At 39.2% G+C, this 19190-nt stretch overlaps 1 protein-coding gene across 2 annotated transcripts in view; it reads left to right on the top strand.

The window, feature by feature from the left end:
• Nucleotides 1–19190, top strand: part of SORCS2 (sortilin related VPS10 domain containing receptor 2) — a 533743-nt gene that overhangs the window by 173854 nt on the left and 340699 nt on the right. The window lies entirely within an intron of this gene.

A 19190-nucleotide genomic window follows, 5' to 3' on the forward strand; every position in this document is an offset into this window, starting at 1 on the left:
ATGGAGAATATAAGGTAACCTTTTGATGCTATTTTGCAAGTTGCCATGTTTTTCCCTTTCCTAGAAATTCTGCATCAAACTTACTCAAAAAGTTTGAAATGCTTACTGTGTTGGGATGTCCTTTGGGAATTCTTGCTGCTTGAGTAGTGTACTGAGGTTAGTAAATAATCCTGCTTTGGAAGTAGTTAGGATTGTCTGGATGAAGTATACCAGCAGGGAAGGTTATATTATGTTTTATGACAACTGGGAATAAATAGTAATCCAAATAAATTTCTTAACTGATTCTCATTCTCATAATACTTGTGAATTAAGATACCAATATGCTTGTTGCCTGTGTGTGTACAGATTGCACAAAACTTTCCACAATGAATTTTTGCTAGACCCATCATATACATTTGAAAAGTGAAGTATTTCACTGTTATCAATAAATGTGATGCTGTGCCAGTATTTGCTCTGCTAGTTTTGCTGGTTATCTCTAGCAGTGGAAATAAATGACAGGATAGTTAAATTCACATGTAGCTCATAAGCTTTGGGTCTAGAAACAAATAGTTTATCTAAAACCTCATGGCTTAGGTACTTACAAACGTCATGCTGTCCCAAGAGTTTGTATGGGGGACTCGCCCTTCAGCTGTGAGTGTAAGGACCTTTACAGAGACAATCCAAGAAAAGGACTGGGTAAGGGAATAGGGAGTGGGAAAAGTCTGTTTCCAGGACATGCTGCAAAACAGCCTTGTTACTTATTTTGAAAGAGGTGGCATTGCTTTAACTGTGCGGGGTTTCTCAGTGACAGTGCTTCTGCAATAACTTGTCAGAGTAGTGTCTGAGTACCAGTGTCTGAGTACTGCTCAGTCTGGCCAGGGCTAGTGGTCCATGAAGAATAAGGGTATTCCTAGTTCTAAGAAGGAGGTATTCAGGAAAGAGAATAAAATCAAATGGAGACTGCTTAGCATTGGCTCAAGATTAGCCTTTTTAGGGCTGGGACAGTTCATTTGTAACTATCCTTTAAACTTACACAATGAAAAATTTATTGCACGTTTGTTTCTGTTTTAATTTTTGTCCAACATCTTGTGCAAATAAGACAACCAAATGACAGTTTGGATACTCCCAACTGCGTAAGCACACACTGCTTTCCTGTTACTTGTCAGTGGCCCATACAACATATGCAATGTATTTCCAGTTTTCCAATTCATACTTCAGAGTATCTGTCATAGTCTTTTAAGCATTTTCAGTTGGATTCTTCAAAATAAACTCTTTGGTCTTTTAAAATAAACAAAAAACAGGCTTCAGATAATGTTTCTTTCTTTGGAGAACATAAACACTTAAAACAAGGTCATCCAGTCCTTGCTGGCAGCTGGTGTAAAGAACTGGTGTGAACTGCATTCAAATAAAATTGATACTAGCGTGCATCATCTGGAAGTCGTGCCTTTTACTTACAAGGAACAGATGTACCAGATGCTTTGGTACTGGCACAGGTCAGGTCCTGCCCCAAGGGCTGGGCACAGATGTCTCCAGGGCTCTCTCTCAGTGGTGTCAGGCTTTGGGGATGTGCTGAGTGTCCAGGACTCCCCTTTAGTGCAGCAGGGATGGGGCCTTGGGAGACTCTCCTTGGGTATGTCTTGCAATTTCACAGGACACAGCCCAGCCAAGGTCTGGGCATCAGTGTGCCTTGGGCTGCCCACTCTGTCAAGAGCACCCTTGGGAGCTCACTCCTTGATGTGATGATGCCAGAACCTGCTGAGCCAGGGATGCAGATGGAGGCTGGGGCTTGACCAGACAGGTGGGATGGGTTCTGAGTCACCTGGTCTAGTGGAAGGTTCCCTGCCCATGGCAGTGGGGTTGGAACTAGATGGTCTTTCAGGTCCCTTCCAACCCAAACCAAACCATTCCATGATTCCGTGGTTTCTAAAACCAGGGGTGAAAAGCTGAAAGGGAGTGAGTGCTTAAGATGAGTACTTGGGCCAGGGGTTGCTACCTGGGTCTTGCATGCCTAGATGTGTTCTGGGCTCACCTCCTTCCTCCACCTCTGCCCTCTGTGACACAGTAGAGACACAGCTGTCAAACTGGAAGAGTTACAAAGTGCTTGGATCTGGAAAAGCAAATCAGACCAACTATTGCAAAAGCATCAAATAGTGCTTCTCTCTGTTGAGATGTAACTCACTATTTGTACTAAATAACTGAATGAAGCTGAGGTCCCTTTACAGTCAAGGGACTTCTGTGTTTCTCCCTGTGTAAAATGACTGGAGCTCCACCAGTTTTCACCCATGTTTGCAGATGGAACTGGGGTGTATTCACATTGGCAGCCTGCCCAGAATGCATAGTGTACATATTTTTCACCTTTTTTGTTTAATTCTCTTTTGAATTCTTCTTACATGTATCAAACAAATACGTGTAAAACAGGTGTGAAAAATGATAGAGGGGTTTATTTGTTAGCAGAGAAATGCCATTAATCTGCTTCTGTGCCTTAGTGGTAATAGACCCTCTCCAGTTATTTCCTGAAATGGCCCAATGTTTTTGTTCCTATGTTGCTTGGCTGGGTAATACCAGAAATCATATTGTCTAAGTCACTATGTGACTTAGTCACCAAATGAAAAAAAACTAGTTTTATGAACTGATCAGTTCTGACTAGGGTAAGTTATTAATGTTAATATCCCAATATCTCTTTCTGGTGAGTAAATATTAACCTACCTTGGTGTTTATCAGTTATTTTGTTACTTGAAACTGTGTCTTTCCTTTTCTAAAACATGTTTCCACTTCATCTCTTTCCTTTTCTCCCATCACTCAAAATAATTTTTTCCCCTTGTTTAGTGGAACAAAGAATAAGAAAAGATGATGTAGTGTTCCTTGTTTGTTCTTGGTGACCTTGGAGCTGCAGTCAGACTTTTAGAGTGATGGAAATGGTGGTGGAAAACACCAGTCAGAGGTACATTCCTACTTAGGGGAACTCTGTGAGAAGAAAATGTGTGGGTGGATCTTGGTGATGCAGTTTTGTACCTCTGCAGAGCGTTGCCAGTTTGTGTAGGTAACTTATGCCTGCCCACATAAGTCAGGTTACAGGCTTGGGAGACCTAAATTTGAGTTATCTTAGAATTCTTCCTTGTAGAAAAAATAGGGAAAATAGTGCTGTGCAATTAAATTATTAACAGGGTTTTTACTTGTAACAGCTGTGTCTGGTTGCACTGAAGAGGTGAAGATAAAATGCTGATGGAAGTATGCAGTTAAAAAGTACCAGACTGTGCTTCTTTAGTTAGCTATTTCTGATGCTTTCCTAATTGGCTTATTAAGTAATTGTCAAGGTATAAATTGTATAATTATTTTACTCAAAATAAGGTAGGGAAATAAATAGATATAACATTGGTTGCCTCTTGAATATAAACTAAAATAACTTTTTGAGAAGGAGCAGAGTATTGTTTTCAGGTCTACTTTTAGAGTTTCCAAACTGTGTTACATATTGAGAATACAGGTTGGTTGTCATGTTAGAGCTCATTAGCATACTGAAAAACCTGAGAATTCAAATACTAAAATTATTGCAACAAGTTGTGCATGCATAGAAGATACTTTACGTACTAGAGCTCTTTGTGTCAGAGTTCACACACATATTTATCCAGCATATTTACAGTATGAAGGAGCAGAAACCAACCAACCATTTAGGTTGAGTGTGTGTTTTCATATGCTTTATGGGCCCATTTGTGCACAAATATGTAGGTGCACATATTTTACAACCTCAGATAACTACTTGCATCTGTTGAATGCCTGCAACTTTAGATATAAACTATTTGTAAAATTTAATACTTAACTTTGAATTAGTAATCACTATAAAATTAATGATAATACTTATCTGAGTTAATTATTCCTAATAATATTGGAAAAATAGATGATTATTATTATTATTAAATTTTATCCATGGAACAACTGGGATGGTAATACTGCTGGAGGCTGTGCAGTGGTGACTCAGCACTATATGGCCATAGAATTACCTTCCAAGCCTGTGCTTAGACTGGCTCAGAGTCCTATTACTGGTAGGCATACAGCCTTCCCTTTCTTAGCTTGATCTAAGCAATGAATAATAGATGCTGCTGATGATTGCTAATAACGTTTTGATTGCATATTATCAAGCTGTAATGACAGAGTAATGCTAAAGTGGCTTGCTGTGTAATTGCCATTGTTCCCAATGGCATCACCATGTTGTTACTGCTTCACCACAGCAAAACAAACGGCATTGCTTGATGTTAACTGCACTGTTGGATCCTCTTAGCTCTGCCTGCTGAGTGCTAGGTAGCCCTAGATGTTGGTAGCCCTAGATGAATGCTAGGTAGCCCTGTTTTCAGAGATGTTGGGTTGTTTTGCCCCGTGTTATCACTAAAGAAATACTCAATGAAGAAACAGACTTCCCCACCTCCTTAAATAATTTTGGATGTCCCAGTGGAGCCTTCTGGGAGTCCTTACTCCAAAAGCAGCTTGAGGGGGAAGAAAAGTTGAGTTGCTGATGTTGAAAGTCTAGATCAGTGGTGGCAGGTAGAGGTGAGAACAGTCTAGGGAGCCTCACAGACAGCATCGTGCTTGCCAAATCCCAAGGAGCCAGGAATATCCTGGCTGTGGTGGCACAGCTTTTTCTGTCTGCCCCACAACAAGCCACCTATTCAAGGACAAGGCTCACTTGTGCAAGGCTGCTGGCTATCAGGAGTTATTGGGGCACAGTGACTGCAGGGGGCTTTGAACATTTACGGAGTGCAGGCCTACACTAAAGCAAAAATCCAGACTACAAAGAGCTGGAGATTCTTTTAAGGTGGATAGAGTGAACAGCATAAGGCTCAGGAAAGTAAAATTTCCAGATGGCTCACAGAATGTGTGAAAATGAATATGGACATTTGCTTCCAAAATCTTTGGACTTGTAGGTGAAACTCATTTCAGCTGTTTCCTGAAATTAATTTTAAAAGGAAAACAAAACCCCCCAATATACAGTTCAGTGCCCCAGTGAAATTTTTGGTATGAAGTGCTGCTTAATAAATGAGCAACTGTATTCTACAACAACTTGCACTTCCAGATGGCCTTATATTGTGGCTCTGCTTTGAAAAGTGACTTTGTAGAAATGGCCCCAAGGGATGGAGTTACTGAGTCTGTGATTTTCATATCAAATTTTCTCCTTCCAAGTTAAAAATAAAAAGAAATGGCTTTCTAATTATTAGCCCAGTGAACTCAGCTTGGGATCTAATGTCTAGCTGTGCTTCTCTAGCTAATGCATCATCATGAGTAATGCAAGTTCTGCAATCAAAATAGAGTGTTCTCAATTATACCTGTGCAGCTCTCTTGTGCTCGTATTATATCCTTATTTACACCTGTTCCACTGAGCAAAGGTTTTGGGCAGCATTGAAGAGGCAGTCTTACAATTAGAATTTTCTTTCTCTTACTGAACAACAGATTTTTTTATGCTCTCTTTGATCATATTTCCATATTCATGTAATAGTATTACAAAGACTTTCATTGTCTTTGCAGCAACTTGCATTGTATTCCGAATACTCAACTGTGTGCCATTATGAATTGAATTGTGCAGGAAAATCTTTATTTTAAATTTATTTTGGAAATATAAAATGTGCTGTAAAACCACAGTTAAAAGCTGGATATAGTGGGTTTCAGCATTTCAGCAATGTTTTATTATGGTTGTCATAAGGAAAAATATGTAGAAGGTAAAGGAAATTAAATAAACGTATCTTGACAAACCTTGGAATGTGCAAGGAATTGAAGAGATGATTATTGATGTTTTTAATGGGTAGGGGAGTTGATTCAGGAGCACAGAGGGTGCTGCTGTTGCTGTGTGTGCCCTAATGGACCCATGACCTACTCTGACTTCCTGAGCCCAGGCCCAGCACAATGGGTTGGCAGTAACTTTGTTGGTGCCTTGGTGTTGCACTCATTCTGCCATGTTTTGGCTGTAGCTTTTTTTGGCCGTTCAACAGAGGAATGAAATTTGGCTGTGGACATTTGTCACTGTTCTCTGAGTTGTGACCTGTAGACTCCTCTGAAGGAGATGTCTTCTAAAAGGCTTCCCAGTACATGGGATTTAGCTGAAGCAGGTAATTTTTGGTTTGTGTTGCCATATTAGCATTTAAAAATTATTTTGATGTCTTTGTATGTATGAAGGTCCGAACTGAAAAAAATATATCCTACAAGCAAGTAAAAGCTACCAAGTAAGTCTATCCAAATTTCTTTACTGAATATCTGTTGGTCACAGATGAGAGTGCTGTGTCACAACTACTTTTCCATGTCTTCAAAAACTTGGAATAATGATGATGATTTTCAATGTTAACATGTTTCTGCACTAGCTTGTGATCACATAGAGAATATATGACATGCAAATTAAGATCCAGTTAGAAAGCTGTGATTTATGTAGTTAGGAAAGGGCTCTTGCAGTACACTTGTGCTTATTGAAGCTGATTGCAGCATGGCTGCTGAACATGTTAAATACATCTTGGAGCATGAGAATTTTGCTGCTTTACAGGTTGATCCCCCCCCCCCCCCCCCCCGCCCAGTTAATCCTCCTTCTGGAAAATTAATTAAGTCACTGCAAGATATAACTCATAATGAGTGAGTCAATTTATTGAGAAAGAATAACCATTTATTTTAAATAGCTTAAGAATCCTTTTTTCTCTTGTTTGAGTAACTTGAGCCCAAGTAATAGAATTTCTGACTCCTTTAACTAGTGCAGCAGACTTTGTGGGAATTATACCACAGGTTCTTGTTTTAAGTAGACTCTGCTTGGCCAAGACTGATGGTAACAGAATTGATCTTTCCTTCCCAAGACCCCTGCAGGTTGGTAGCAGTAGGATGCTTAGGAAAGTTGCTTCGCTGGTGTTTCCTCAGTTTTGTCATGGTATTTTATTGAATAAGCCTCCCTACAAGAAATGATCCTCTTTCTTGCCAGCCTCAGCAGACAGTTTAAGGTGAGAAACAGGAAATGCTGTCTTTCTATGTGTTAGTCATCCATGGGGCTTGTGATTTCTTTTGCCCTCCCTCCCTGCATAAAAGAGGGAAGTTTTGCCCATGATCCACGCTTCTATGTGAGCAAACTGAGAACAGCAATCTTGGGGCTTTTATTGTGGCATGATTCCTCTGTCCTAAATTCATATGAAAAAAGTTGAGCCACCGATTTTTTCGTGATCAGAGGTGCTTGCTGGATTATCATCCATTAACTCCCACTGTCAGCAGGCTGGCACAGCAGGGAGGTGCAGGGCAGATGGAATGACACCATCTCTTTCTCTCTCTCTCTGTGTCTCTCTATATACCTATATATATATGTATCAATGTTTCCACACTGTGAAATGAAATAAATGAGAAACCACAATCAGCGCAGCTAGTTTCATTGCTCATTGCATTTTCATGATGATGAATAGGTGTAAAACCTGGGATAGGATAGTTCTTAAAATCTGAAGAGGGTGAAGTCTTGGTGTCAGGGAGCTTGTGATAAGGTACATGTGACATTCCACTCAGCAGTCAGTGATGGTGCTGTTCCACCTTCATTCCACCAGCCTATTGTGACCTTTTTTGAGAACCTGCCATTACTCTTCTTTCCTCACTTGGTCTTTTGTTTCGTGGAAATACAGGTAATTTGGAGAACTGATTGTGGGATTCCTAATAGTGCTGGGGCTGTAATACTGCATTAATACTAGGAAGGAGCTGTAATGATTATGGCTGTTTATTGTTTGTGTCCTTAAAGCTTTTGGCTTGAGCCTGAGAAGGGCAGGAGTCTATCAAAGAGCATGGACACACCATGAGGCTCACCTGAAAATACCTATATTTTCCCTATGAGGCAGCTGATGGCACAGTGCCTTTTCATAGCTGACCTTTGAAAATACCGTTTTGCATCCCCCTGTTGCATCTCTTAGAGTTGAGCACCTTGTGCACTGATGTGGTGTGTGGAATGTGAGCAGCTTCACTTGCTTCTGCAGTACATGCAGTCTGCTCCAGAGCATCCACTGTGAACTGATTGCAAATTAATTTGGTTGTTGGGACTGAATAAATGAACAGCTGCATGGTTAATTATGCAGAATGGTATAGAAAACTGTAGTGTTAATGTTTTATACCCTCATTATCTCTGCAGTGTGGAATATATTTTTCAGTGTGAAAACAACAAAGGCAATATTTCCCACATAATTTATTTATTAAGATCATCGTATTGTTAGGCAGCTTTCTCTGATTTAATTTCGTAAGAATCGGGAAAATTAAAAACTCAATACAGGCCAGTTTCTAAAATGTAAATATAATCTTACATGCTGAAGAATTTGAGAGTGGGATAGATGACAAAAATGAAATACATTTTACAGTAAGATTTAGATGTCTTGACTTTTTTTTTTTTTGGGCTTTCTGAAATACAGAATGTTAGTTGAGGGCTTTTCTCACTCTCCCTGCAGCCTCTCATTGAAAAGATGACTTATAATATGTCAATTAGTCAATTGCATCTTTGTTCCAGCTAATTTTTTTAAAATTATTTTGGGGAGGTTTATCTGTAACCCCTCCTGCTTCTGCTCCCCATATTTGTCCCTTGGTGTATTTTCCTTCTATTGCATATGGAACAGGGATAGCAAGTTACTATGTTTTAACAAATACCTATTCTTGAGCTGACCTTCAAAAAGAATATTTCACTTTCTCACTGATTTTTCTCTCCTAGTGGCCTTTTTTGGCTAGCCCTTACTCTCCCTCTGTCACAGGACTGGTTTGTCTCTTCTGGGCCTGATTGCTTCAGTCCAGACTGGAGAAGCTGCTTTTTAGATAAGGTGTGAAGTAAGTTTTGGTATTTTGGCCTAATATATCAGCTCAAAACTTGTTTTTTTGAGGCTGTTTCAGAGATGATATCCTTCTGATGGCAGGGCTTTCTCTTCCTACTTGCTTTGACAGACTGTAGATATGTCAGTGACCTGTGAATACATTTTATCCCAACTTTCTATCATAGGATCTGTAATTGTCATTTTGGGCAGGAGTGGGGCAATACTTGTTATCACCTATTTGTTGAAAAGCATCTGTGTGAGTAAAAAATTCTTTCTTTTTTTTTTTTTTTTTCCCAAATCTGGTATGTACTTTCTTGACCAAATGGATACAATTTTTCTTGAAGAGCCTGCATGCAGCTCAAATTACTCCCCTTGATAAAAAGGCATCACAGTATCAGTGAAATACAACCACCCCTGGGCAAAAGCTAAGGAAACAAGTAAAGAGACATGTGGTAAAACATTCTTAATAACAAAAACACTTAACAATTGGGTTCAGAATCATCTATGTCATTAAGCCTTTTGATAGTCTGCCTTCCAAGCTTTCCTTTCTGGCAGGAAGGGGATGTATGGTTCTGCTTTCTGTATGATTTAGAATAGTTTTCTGTAATGCTGATCTTTCCTTAGGATTGTTGGCTGTTCTGAAGACTTCAGTGTAAAATTATTTTAAATTTTACTCTCCTCCAAGAATTTGGAAACTTATCATTGTTTTATCTTAATTCTTACCATATGCTGTCCAGTCCCTTATTTTGCAATGTCTCTTTGAGATAGAATGTAGAAATCAAGTTGTGCTGTTCTGAAACACACTGACTACAGTTTGAGATTTCTCTCCCTTCACCCTACTCCTATGCAGTTTCTATGATAAATATTGATCTCTCACGTTTCATTAATTTTTCATTTTCTTCTGCCTGACAGGCAAAATTAGAAAAATAATAGTATTTTACTTTTTATCCCCATTTAAAAATATTTGAAAGCAAAATATACATGTGATGGAGTTTTGTATATATGATGATTTCAGGTGCGTAATACTTAAGCTCTTGGTGCTATTTTGGTGCAGTTTTCAGTAAAATTCAGACTTCTCAGTGCTAGTGGGGAGGATGCACCAGTAAAAGATTAAACCTCTGCACTGTGAAAGTGCAGCACATTCTGGCACAGTGTGGAAGCCTACCGTGAAAACTCCCATGCCTCTGCTTTCCATGTGGCCTCAGAGGAATATACAAATCTGTTGGTATTCCAGAGTGGAAAGCATCCAAGAATTATCTTTAAATAAAACTGAAGAAGGAAGTGAAGTTAATTATGTAAAGACCAGAAAAGTATGTTACAAATATGCTTCATGAAACACCAAGACCTATCACAGCATTACCTTAACAGGTCCAATTAGAGGAGCTCTCTTAATGTGCCCAGGTATGAGAAAAGCAGGGTTGGAGTTCCTAGATCTTCAAAGTGATAATAGGACTTAGCTTCTCAAAAGCCTTGTAAACATTTGCAAGGTACATCAAGAAATAAATATGAGTGAATATTGAAATATAAAATTATATTTGATTTCCATGCTGGTACATCCAAATGCTTGAGTTCTTATAGTTTTGGTTTGTTTTTAAATTCATGTTTGGAATAGATACACAGTGCTGTTATTATAATAAGGATCATTATTTATTTTTTTCTTTAGCATGTTTTTTAGAGCTGGGAATTAGGATGTAAGTTTTCTGATACCCAGTTGGTCACTTATACCGCTGCTTTACTGGCAAGTTTCTACTGTATTGCATCCCTGCAGAGAATGATTTAATTGCAAGGGAGCACAATGGAAATCAAGTTCAACCCCTGCTCAAAGCAGGAGTGGCTGCAGAAGGTAATCAGGTCACTCATGGCCTCATCCTGCCTAGGTCTGAAAAATGTCCATGTCAGAAATCTCACAGTTTTACTGGGCAATGCTTTGCTGCTGTCATTGTGAGGGGTTATGTCAGCTGGCATTTCCCATCTTGCAGCTTGTGCTTGCCATCTATTGCCTTTTCACTGTCTACTCTGACCCTGTCTTATTCAAAACTTCCCTTTAGAAGCTGAGTGAAATGAGATTCTCCATTAGCCTCATTTCCTAGAATGACCTAACCCAGCTCCCTCAGCCATTCTTTGTATGTCATGTGCTCCAGTACCCAGCACTTAATGACCCTCCATTGGACTGGCTTCACATTGCTGAGCTCTTTGTGAAGTGACACAGATTTTTTTATTATTATTATTTTTTATTATTATTATTGTTATTATTTTTCATTCCATTTGCAGAAGTGGGATTGTCTGTTTTCTGGAGGTTCCTTTCTGCTGCTCTCACAGTATAAAATAGACTGTATATGGTGAATTGTTTAGAATAGTTACCTTATTTATCTGAATGCAAAAATCAGTGTGAAATGCTGAAATTATTAGCAGGGGAAATTCAATTCTTTAGAAATTGCTTAGACACCCAAGTCACTTCATTACCTGTACAGAAAGATAACATTGGTCTTGTTTGCACTGAACCGCTCAGTGTAAGAACGGTGGGGTTGCCAGCATTAACTTTTTGTCCTCACTTTTGTTATGCACTATGAATTCTTGATAGGTTTTGATTTAGTTGCTGGTACATTATTTATGACATCTCTTGGCTGCAGCTGCTGTAATCCACAAACCAAAGCCAAGCCTATTATTTCTAGTAATAGAATTGTATTTTGTTGTAGAGCAACTCCCAGGTAATTAGGCAGGATGTGCTGTAATTGGTTGTAACATAGGCTCTTCTAAATAAAGCATTAGTCAGACTGAATGGCAGATTAAAGTATTTTTTTTCTTTTGATGATTTGTCTACCACAGGTAAACATTAATGTGACCACAAACTTTAGGTTTTGCCAGAAAAGGAAGGAGAATTTTTGTTTTAATGATCCTTCACTTGAAGAGTGTTCTGTCCATTGAGAATATTGAAAAGTGCAAAGCCGAATTTTTTGAGGGCTTTTGGGATGTAGGTAAATCTAAAGTCTTATTCAAAGAGTGGACTAGCAGTTTTTATTGCTATTGGATTTGGGTTTTGGACAATTTTGAATCATCTTTAGCTTGATCTATACTTTTGTATATGTATATTGTTAATTGAAAGTGCTTCAAGGGTCGATGTAGACACCTGAAATCTCTGGAGTAAATCTGCTGATTGCTTTAAAAGATGATGATAAGCGAGAAGTAATTGTAAGAGGTGCAGTTTGGTGGATTTCTTGTCTCTTGGCATCTTCCCATCACAGCTGGATTCTTTTGTGGACTATGTGATGAATTCAAGTTAGCTGGAAATAATTCAAAGAAATGGAATGAAATTCAACATTAACTTTGAAAGTCCAAATATACAGTAGCCTCCCCAGAACCTTTGAGAAGCTGATGGATTTACTTCAATTTATGTAACAAAATAGTGAAGCAATCTTTGTCATGAGAACATTCAGAACAGGGGATGGGAAACAAAAGGGAGTCAGGTTGGACTTTTTCTGTTGAAAGTTGTTCCCTTGAACATGTTGTTTTCCCATAGTGTTTTGTTAAGAGAGGAATGAAAGAACAAAGGGTCAAAACTTTTATGCGTTATGATTCTGTCTTTTTTTGAATCAATATGTTCCATTTGGCTGGATAATGGGGAATGGTGTTTATGAAAAGGCTCTAGTCTGTTCTCTTGTGGGTAGTGAAGCAAAGTGAGTGACTGTGTTGCACATTACAAAGAAAATGTTGGGATGACACTGAGGCAGAGCCTAGACCACACAGGGTTTGTTCCAGTTTTCTTTTCAAAACTCCACACTGTGTTATAAATTCACAGTTTAATTTTCCTTTGCACTCCGTCTGTAAAATTCCCATGGGAAGTAGCAGCTGTTGGTGTTGCTGTGCTCACAGTGAGCAGGATTTCCCCTTCAGCAAGTCACAGGTTGATTACTGGAAAACAGCCTCTCCAGAAGAAGTGAACTGTGTGGTCTTACCCTTGGGGCCAAGCTAACCTGCATGGCCCTCCATCTTCTGTCCTGGAAAACAAACTGTGTTTTAGGGTACAAATGCATGGGGGACATGAGATTAAAGTGGCTGAATTGGCATAAAACACTCCAGCACCTTTGGAAGCACTGGGGCTCTATTGATTTGTATGGGTTACAAGTCCTAAAATTGTTAGTTACAGGTCCTAAAATTGTAATCTACAATCTACCAATTGTAGATTCCTTAGACTGAACATCTGTGCTGTGCATTTCTTTTGTTATTTCTTCTGGAAGTAGTAATCATCTGTTCCTATTCCTTTTTCCCTCTTCTTGGTGGCCTCTGAGGAGGCATTTTTTGGATCACTGGAGTATATGTTCCACAGATGAAGTCCTGCAGCAGAAAAAGGGTTAAACTCGAGCTCAACAGCAGGAATTTTCTCATCTTGACAAATTTGTTTAGCAATTTTGTTTTTTTGCATCATAAAGAATTTTCAGCTAGGCAGAAATTGGGTGATTTTCCTCGGGGTGGGAGAAAGGCAATATTGCATATGTATATGTTAGATTAATCCGAGTGAAAACTGTAGACTGGAAAGGCCTTGGGCTTCCTCTATGCATCTGACAAAGAATGCATCAGTTTGGACCTCAAAACGGAGAGAAGTGGTGTGTTAGAACTGAGTCTGCTGATCCCCTTGTTCTCATCTCCCTGATCTATTCATTGCTCTGTCACAAGCAAGGATCTTTGTTGAGCCTCACACCTTATTACTCATTTTGTCACTTAGTGTAATGGGCAGAAGGAGGCACATTGGAGGCCAAGTGGCTTGAGTAGGTTCTTGGCTCCTGGTTTCCTTCTGCATTTGATAGGAAATGGCAAGAGTCCCAGTGCTGAACTCAGTCTCTCTCTCCCATTAAGTTAACCAGGCTTAACTCAGTCCTACCTGGACAGCTGAATGGCAGCAGGACAGTCAGCTGCAGAAAGGCAATAGTTTCTTTCAGTTTGCTCAAAACACCTCAGCTTAGCTCCATATTGGAAACAAGCAAATGGATCAGTCCCACCTCTGCTGAAAGATCTGAATATCCAAACGTAAGTGTAAGAAAACTGCCTCCAGTTGTGTGGGGCCACTGCTCAGAATTTGGTCAGTGGTAGGGTGCACATGAGGTGTGGCTTCTGATGGTCTCATTTATTCTCAAATCAGCATGTGATTCACCAAGAGTATTGGGAGACTCACCAAAGCTGTTAGCATGTGTGTTAAGCTGGTCACTGTCTTTGCTCAAGTGCTAAATAAATTAGCGAAACATTTCTATAAATGACAAGTACATCAGGGCATGTAGCAAAAGGGGGATAGAGTCATGGGAGCATTTGGAAGCTGGAGACAATGGCCTGATGTGAGGGATGCACAGCCTTCAGATGTCCAGCTTACCAAAGGGAAGTAAAGGGCTGTTTAAATCTAACATTCAGTTTACAGGAGGGCTTGCTGTTTGCTCTGTTCAGCAAGCAGAATCTGTAGCCAGCAGAATTCAGGAAAGTGATGGATATATTTATTAATTTGTTTTTTCTTGCTGGTATTCCCCATCTTAGGTGGTTTGACCAAAAACACCTTTCTGACTTGTTGCTCCTTAGCCAGATTTCTCTGTAAATTATGTTTTGGTGAGTTTCTTTAAAAAAGAAAGGGAGGTAGTAATTGCTCAGTTGGATAGGTGTGTTCATTTGCCAGTTGTTTTTCTACAGGTTGGGTGAAGGACCAAAGAGTAGTAGGCAAGTAAGATAATAAGTACATGGAAGACATTATCACAGCTCTTTTCAAAAAGCTTTATAACATTCTGACTTGACAATAATGCTTTTTAAAAAAACATTACTTAGTTTATAAATGTAATCCCATTTATAAATTAATAGTACCTAACACCAACTGTGCATTGGGAGAGTTGGTAATCCCCATCTGATTGCTCACAGCCAAGTTTTTAAAGTGGTCAAAAGCCCTGAGAGAGCCAATGATGATTTATGTTCCAGTAGGGAGCTGCTGCAGAAGGACCAGGAAACTGATGCAGCTGTGAAATATGTTCTTCTCTTGGGATGTGGGTGATTCAGACTGGAGCTTTGGCCATCAACACAATGTTCAGTTTTATCTCCTTAAATGTTTAGTGTCATAAATAGTAAGTTTTGAAACTGCAAAATGTTGTTTCTCAATTATTTTAAAGACTGTGTGAAGTCAGAAGGCATCCTTACCTTTGTGCAATAGGGAGGGAAGGAGGAAGGCATCCAGACTCCTGCCTGGGAGTTCACTGAGAGCCTGATTAACTCAACTGTCTCAGCAAAGTGTGTACAGACCAGGGCTGTGTGCCCTCTCAGAATTTTGCATTTCCTTCTGAGAGCAGAGGCAAGGCTATCATTCCTGTTTTCTTTACACCTCATCCATGTATCCTGTCACTTTGAATGGGAAAGTTTTTCCCAGTGAGCATTAATTAAAAGGAAACAAGGTAGTTCAGATTGAAAGGTTATCAGCAAAAGCTGCATGAATGAAAATGTTAAATGAGTGAATCTTTCGTGTGTCTTCTGTGTCAGTTCTGCTTAGAGAAACAATTCTGAAAAAGAGACAAAATACCCAATGCCTTAGATTGGTAGGATTTAACAATTCGAAATACTCAAATTACCCATGTACTCATTAGGAAAAGGGGTCAGTACTCAGAGGGAGAATGGATGATTTGCTGATGTATAGTTATTGAATCCTGTAAATGAGGGTTTTGTTTAGCTTTAAATGGAGATGTTATGCAATGGTGTCAGACAGCTTGGATGTGGGGCATTTCTCTCACTGAAGATTGTATGGTTTTGGTAGATTTTAATGGTCAATTTGCATGGCATCTGTACTGGATAAGCAGTCTTGTATGATTTGAAAAATTGTTCAAGTTTTGTTCTGAATTGCTCTATTAAATTTAGATGGATTGAACATTATTATGATTTAAAATAAATGGGTAGGAAAGGGAAAAATAAATTAAGATGAAATCTCAGTTGGAGAATATGGTTTTGCAAACGCCTCCTATAAATACCTTGTGCATGCAGAGGAAGCTGTTGTGGGGGTTATTGTTTTTTAGGAACTTTTTCCCTTACATATTCCCTTTGCCATTAATTTTTTCGTCCTGCTTTTTTCTATCAGATGACGAGTGAGGGAAAGTGACATTAAACTCATTGAGTATGGTAAGAGTCAGGATGATGTAGTGCAAAGCAATATTAAAGTTGTTCTCAGCTACAAATTCATCATTTTCTGCCCTGTATTCTTTGGTTTGGGATAAGAAAGTTCTTACAAGTCAGTTCTAAGCACCTTTAGAAGGAAGATTAGAAGTAAAAAGATTCTTCAAATGACATAACCTCCATTTATATCCTGGGGAAGTTATATGAAAAGGAGACTCTCTCCCTGGAAAGCTTTTGCAATGTGAGAATTGAATTTAACAGGCTAAGCTTTCTGTGATAATAATTGCACAGCTAAGGATGATGCAAATTTAATGGCTCTAATCAGATGAGGTGAAAGAAAGCAAATATTAGGTTTATGCTTTAATTTGTGATTTGCTCTACTATTGATTCTTCCATGCAAGAAGAAAGCTGAGTTGTGTGTGCTGTTCTTTTTTCTTTCCTTTTATTTTTTTTTTTCACCTTTGGAAAATATTAGTCACATTGAGTAGTCTTCATGAACATAAATTGATTCCATCTTAAAATGATACATTTTGCATGTTTTAAGTAAATATAGTTTCCTGAAAATAATTCAGAAAATGGAAATGACCATAGTTCACAACAGCACTGAGCTGGGCAGTCTTTTGTCTTTTCCAGTTGCTCATAGCAAACTGAACTGCCAGAAAGGGACAGAAGTCTGTACTGGAGTTACAGAGAACCACATAATAACTGAGGGTGGAAGGAATCTCTCAAGATCATCTGGTCCAAGGTCCTTGTAACAGCACTGTCAACCCAGGACTGTGCTTAGCTGGTTTTTGAGCAGCTTCAAGGATGGAGACTCTAAACCTGTCTGGGCCAGGAACCTGTGCCAGTGTTTGACCCTCTTCACATTCAAAGGCGTTTTTTAGGTATTTACATGGAATTTCCTGTGTCCCATCATTGCACACCACAGAAAAAAGTCTCTCAGCATCCTTAAACCTCCCCATTATGTATTTATGCATATGAATAAGGGGCCCCTGAGTATTTTCTTCTGAGCACTCCCAGCTCTCTGTCTCTCCGTGAGGGATGAAGGAGAGGTAAAGGTACTTGTAGCTCCCTGGCTCCTGCTTTTAGCCTCTCGAGAAGATTGGGGGAAATTCATTCTTGCATTAACACTCCTGCTGGCATTTTGAAAAATGTTGGAGCACCTTTTTCAAACTTCCCCCCCCACAACTACAGGTTTTGAGGAAACACCTGCTCCACTTTATCTTGTAAGGTTTAGATTTTGTGGACTCTACAGTTTCTGATCCTTGAAGAGGAGTCATTTCACTTCTTTGCTTGCCCTTGTTTCTCTTTGGTGCATTTCTTACACTTCCCTTGTGTCCTTGTTGGAGTTAAGTACAGCAGTGTTGAACATGTTAAAGGTAAAGGCACTGTGAGGGGGCTAGTACAGTGATATAGTGGTGATTTCTAAGCCTTTAGGAAAAACCTGTTCCTGTTCTAAATATTTCTGGGGTTGTGTTTTTTTGAATCACTGCTGAATGGCAGGTTGGTGTTTTCATGGTACTCTGGGTCATATAACTCAAGTACCTTCATGGTTTGTTCAAAAGCCTTCATTTTGTATGTCATGCCAGAACTTCCCTTTTTAATGACCAGTCACTCAGCATCATGAGGTTCATCTACAAACTTTCATATTTACTGTCTTGATATTTACTTGTCTTGGTTTTACTCCTTTGAATGATATAGTGCTATCAGCATACTTTTGTCACCATCTGCCTCATTTCTATAATTATGATAGGTTAAATAGGACTGATAAAGAACCTTGTGGGTCTCCTTGAGGACTTTTCTCAATAGCAAAAAATTAATCAAACCTAATGTTTCCTGATTTTAGAACAATTATTTCTCCAAATGAAGACCTCTCCTCCTATCCTCTAGCAATACAGCTTCTTGAGCACATTTTGTAGGGGATCTTTTTCAGAAAGACTTGGAGAAGACAATTTGGTTCAGTTTTAATTTTATGTATTCATTGATTCTGTCAAAAAAGTGAGGACATTAATGGGTCATGCATTCCCTTCCCAAAGTAATGTGGACTCTCACTCAGTACCTTTTATTTCTCTGTGTGTCAAATTACAGAGATGGAATGATTTTTACTATTTTACAGACTTTAATGCCCTGAAGTGCCTCTCTGAATTGCTCTTGGAGACCTTAAGAAATTGGAACCTGTATTGCAATGTTCATTTTTCTAATACAAACATTATTTTAAATGAGAAGATACTTTGCAATTAATGGCTTAGTGATTTCATCCTTGAGTTCCTTTAGAACATTTGGATGAATACCATCTGGTCTGGGCAGATGAGTAGCATTGATTTGTGTAAAATTTCTTTCACTGACACTTCAATATGAGACATTTCTTAATACAATGACAGCGAAGAGGAGCTCTGACATGAGAACCTTTCAAAGAAGCTTTGGGATGAGAAGAGATGCAAAGCATTAGTTTGCTTTCTCTGCTGTGGCTTTGTCTCTGGATGCTCTTTTCTCACCTTACTCATGTATTGGTTCCACAGATTGCTGTGGCAGACTTCACATCTTTTGGGATGTTGACAGAAGGTGTATTGTTACACTTTTGCAAGGTGTGTTTCAAAGGTTTTTGTTTTGGCCTATTGCATTATAGGGTTATCCTTCTGAGGATGTTTTTCCTCATTATCTTCAGCAGGTCAAATTCAGCTCATTAAATTTGTGTGTCTTTCTTTGAGTTATGCTTCTTTTCAATCCTGCCTTTTGTTATATTTCATCCACTCTAGGTGGTATGAACCTGCACTAAAATTCAGCCTTATGCCTTTGGAAAGATGTTTCTAAAATTTTACCTTTTGCATTCATTCCTTTAATTTTTTGGGGTCTTTTTTCTCTCTTTTTTTTTTTTTTTTTTAAACTAAGTTTCCTCCCTTTAGTGCACAACCCTTTCCTTGTAGATATTTTGGCTTCCTTACTTATGCACAGATGTTGAATCTACGTCCGTGCTGCTCACGGTTGCAGTGACTCACTGACAGCCCTGCTGAGACCCAGTGAAGAGTTGCTTCCCCTCAGAGTTTCCTGGATAGCTGCTCATGAAGCTGCTCTGAAAATTTGCTCTTGGCACGGTGCCCTGCTACAACATTTAAGCAATCTACACGGGGTCGTTGAAATCTCCCATTAGTTCTGTGTTTCCTGGTCTGGTGCTGGCTGAGTTTGTGGAGCAGATCTCCCAGCTCCCATCAGGCCAGCCCAGTGGTGATATGCTAAATGCTGCCTGCTGTGCTCCCAGCCCTCTGTGGGATCACCTTCCAGTCCATGGGGATGCCATGTTACTTCCTACACTTA

The sequence above is a fragment of the Haemorhous mexicanus genome, chromosome 4 (genome assembly GCF_027477595.1).
Source record: "Haemorhous mexicanus isolate bHaeMex1 chromosome 4, bHaeMex1.pri, whole genome shotgun sequence".
NCBI lineage: Eukaryota > Metazoa > Chordata > Aves > Passeriformes > Fringillidae > Haemorhous > Haemorhous mexicanus.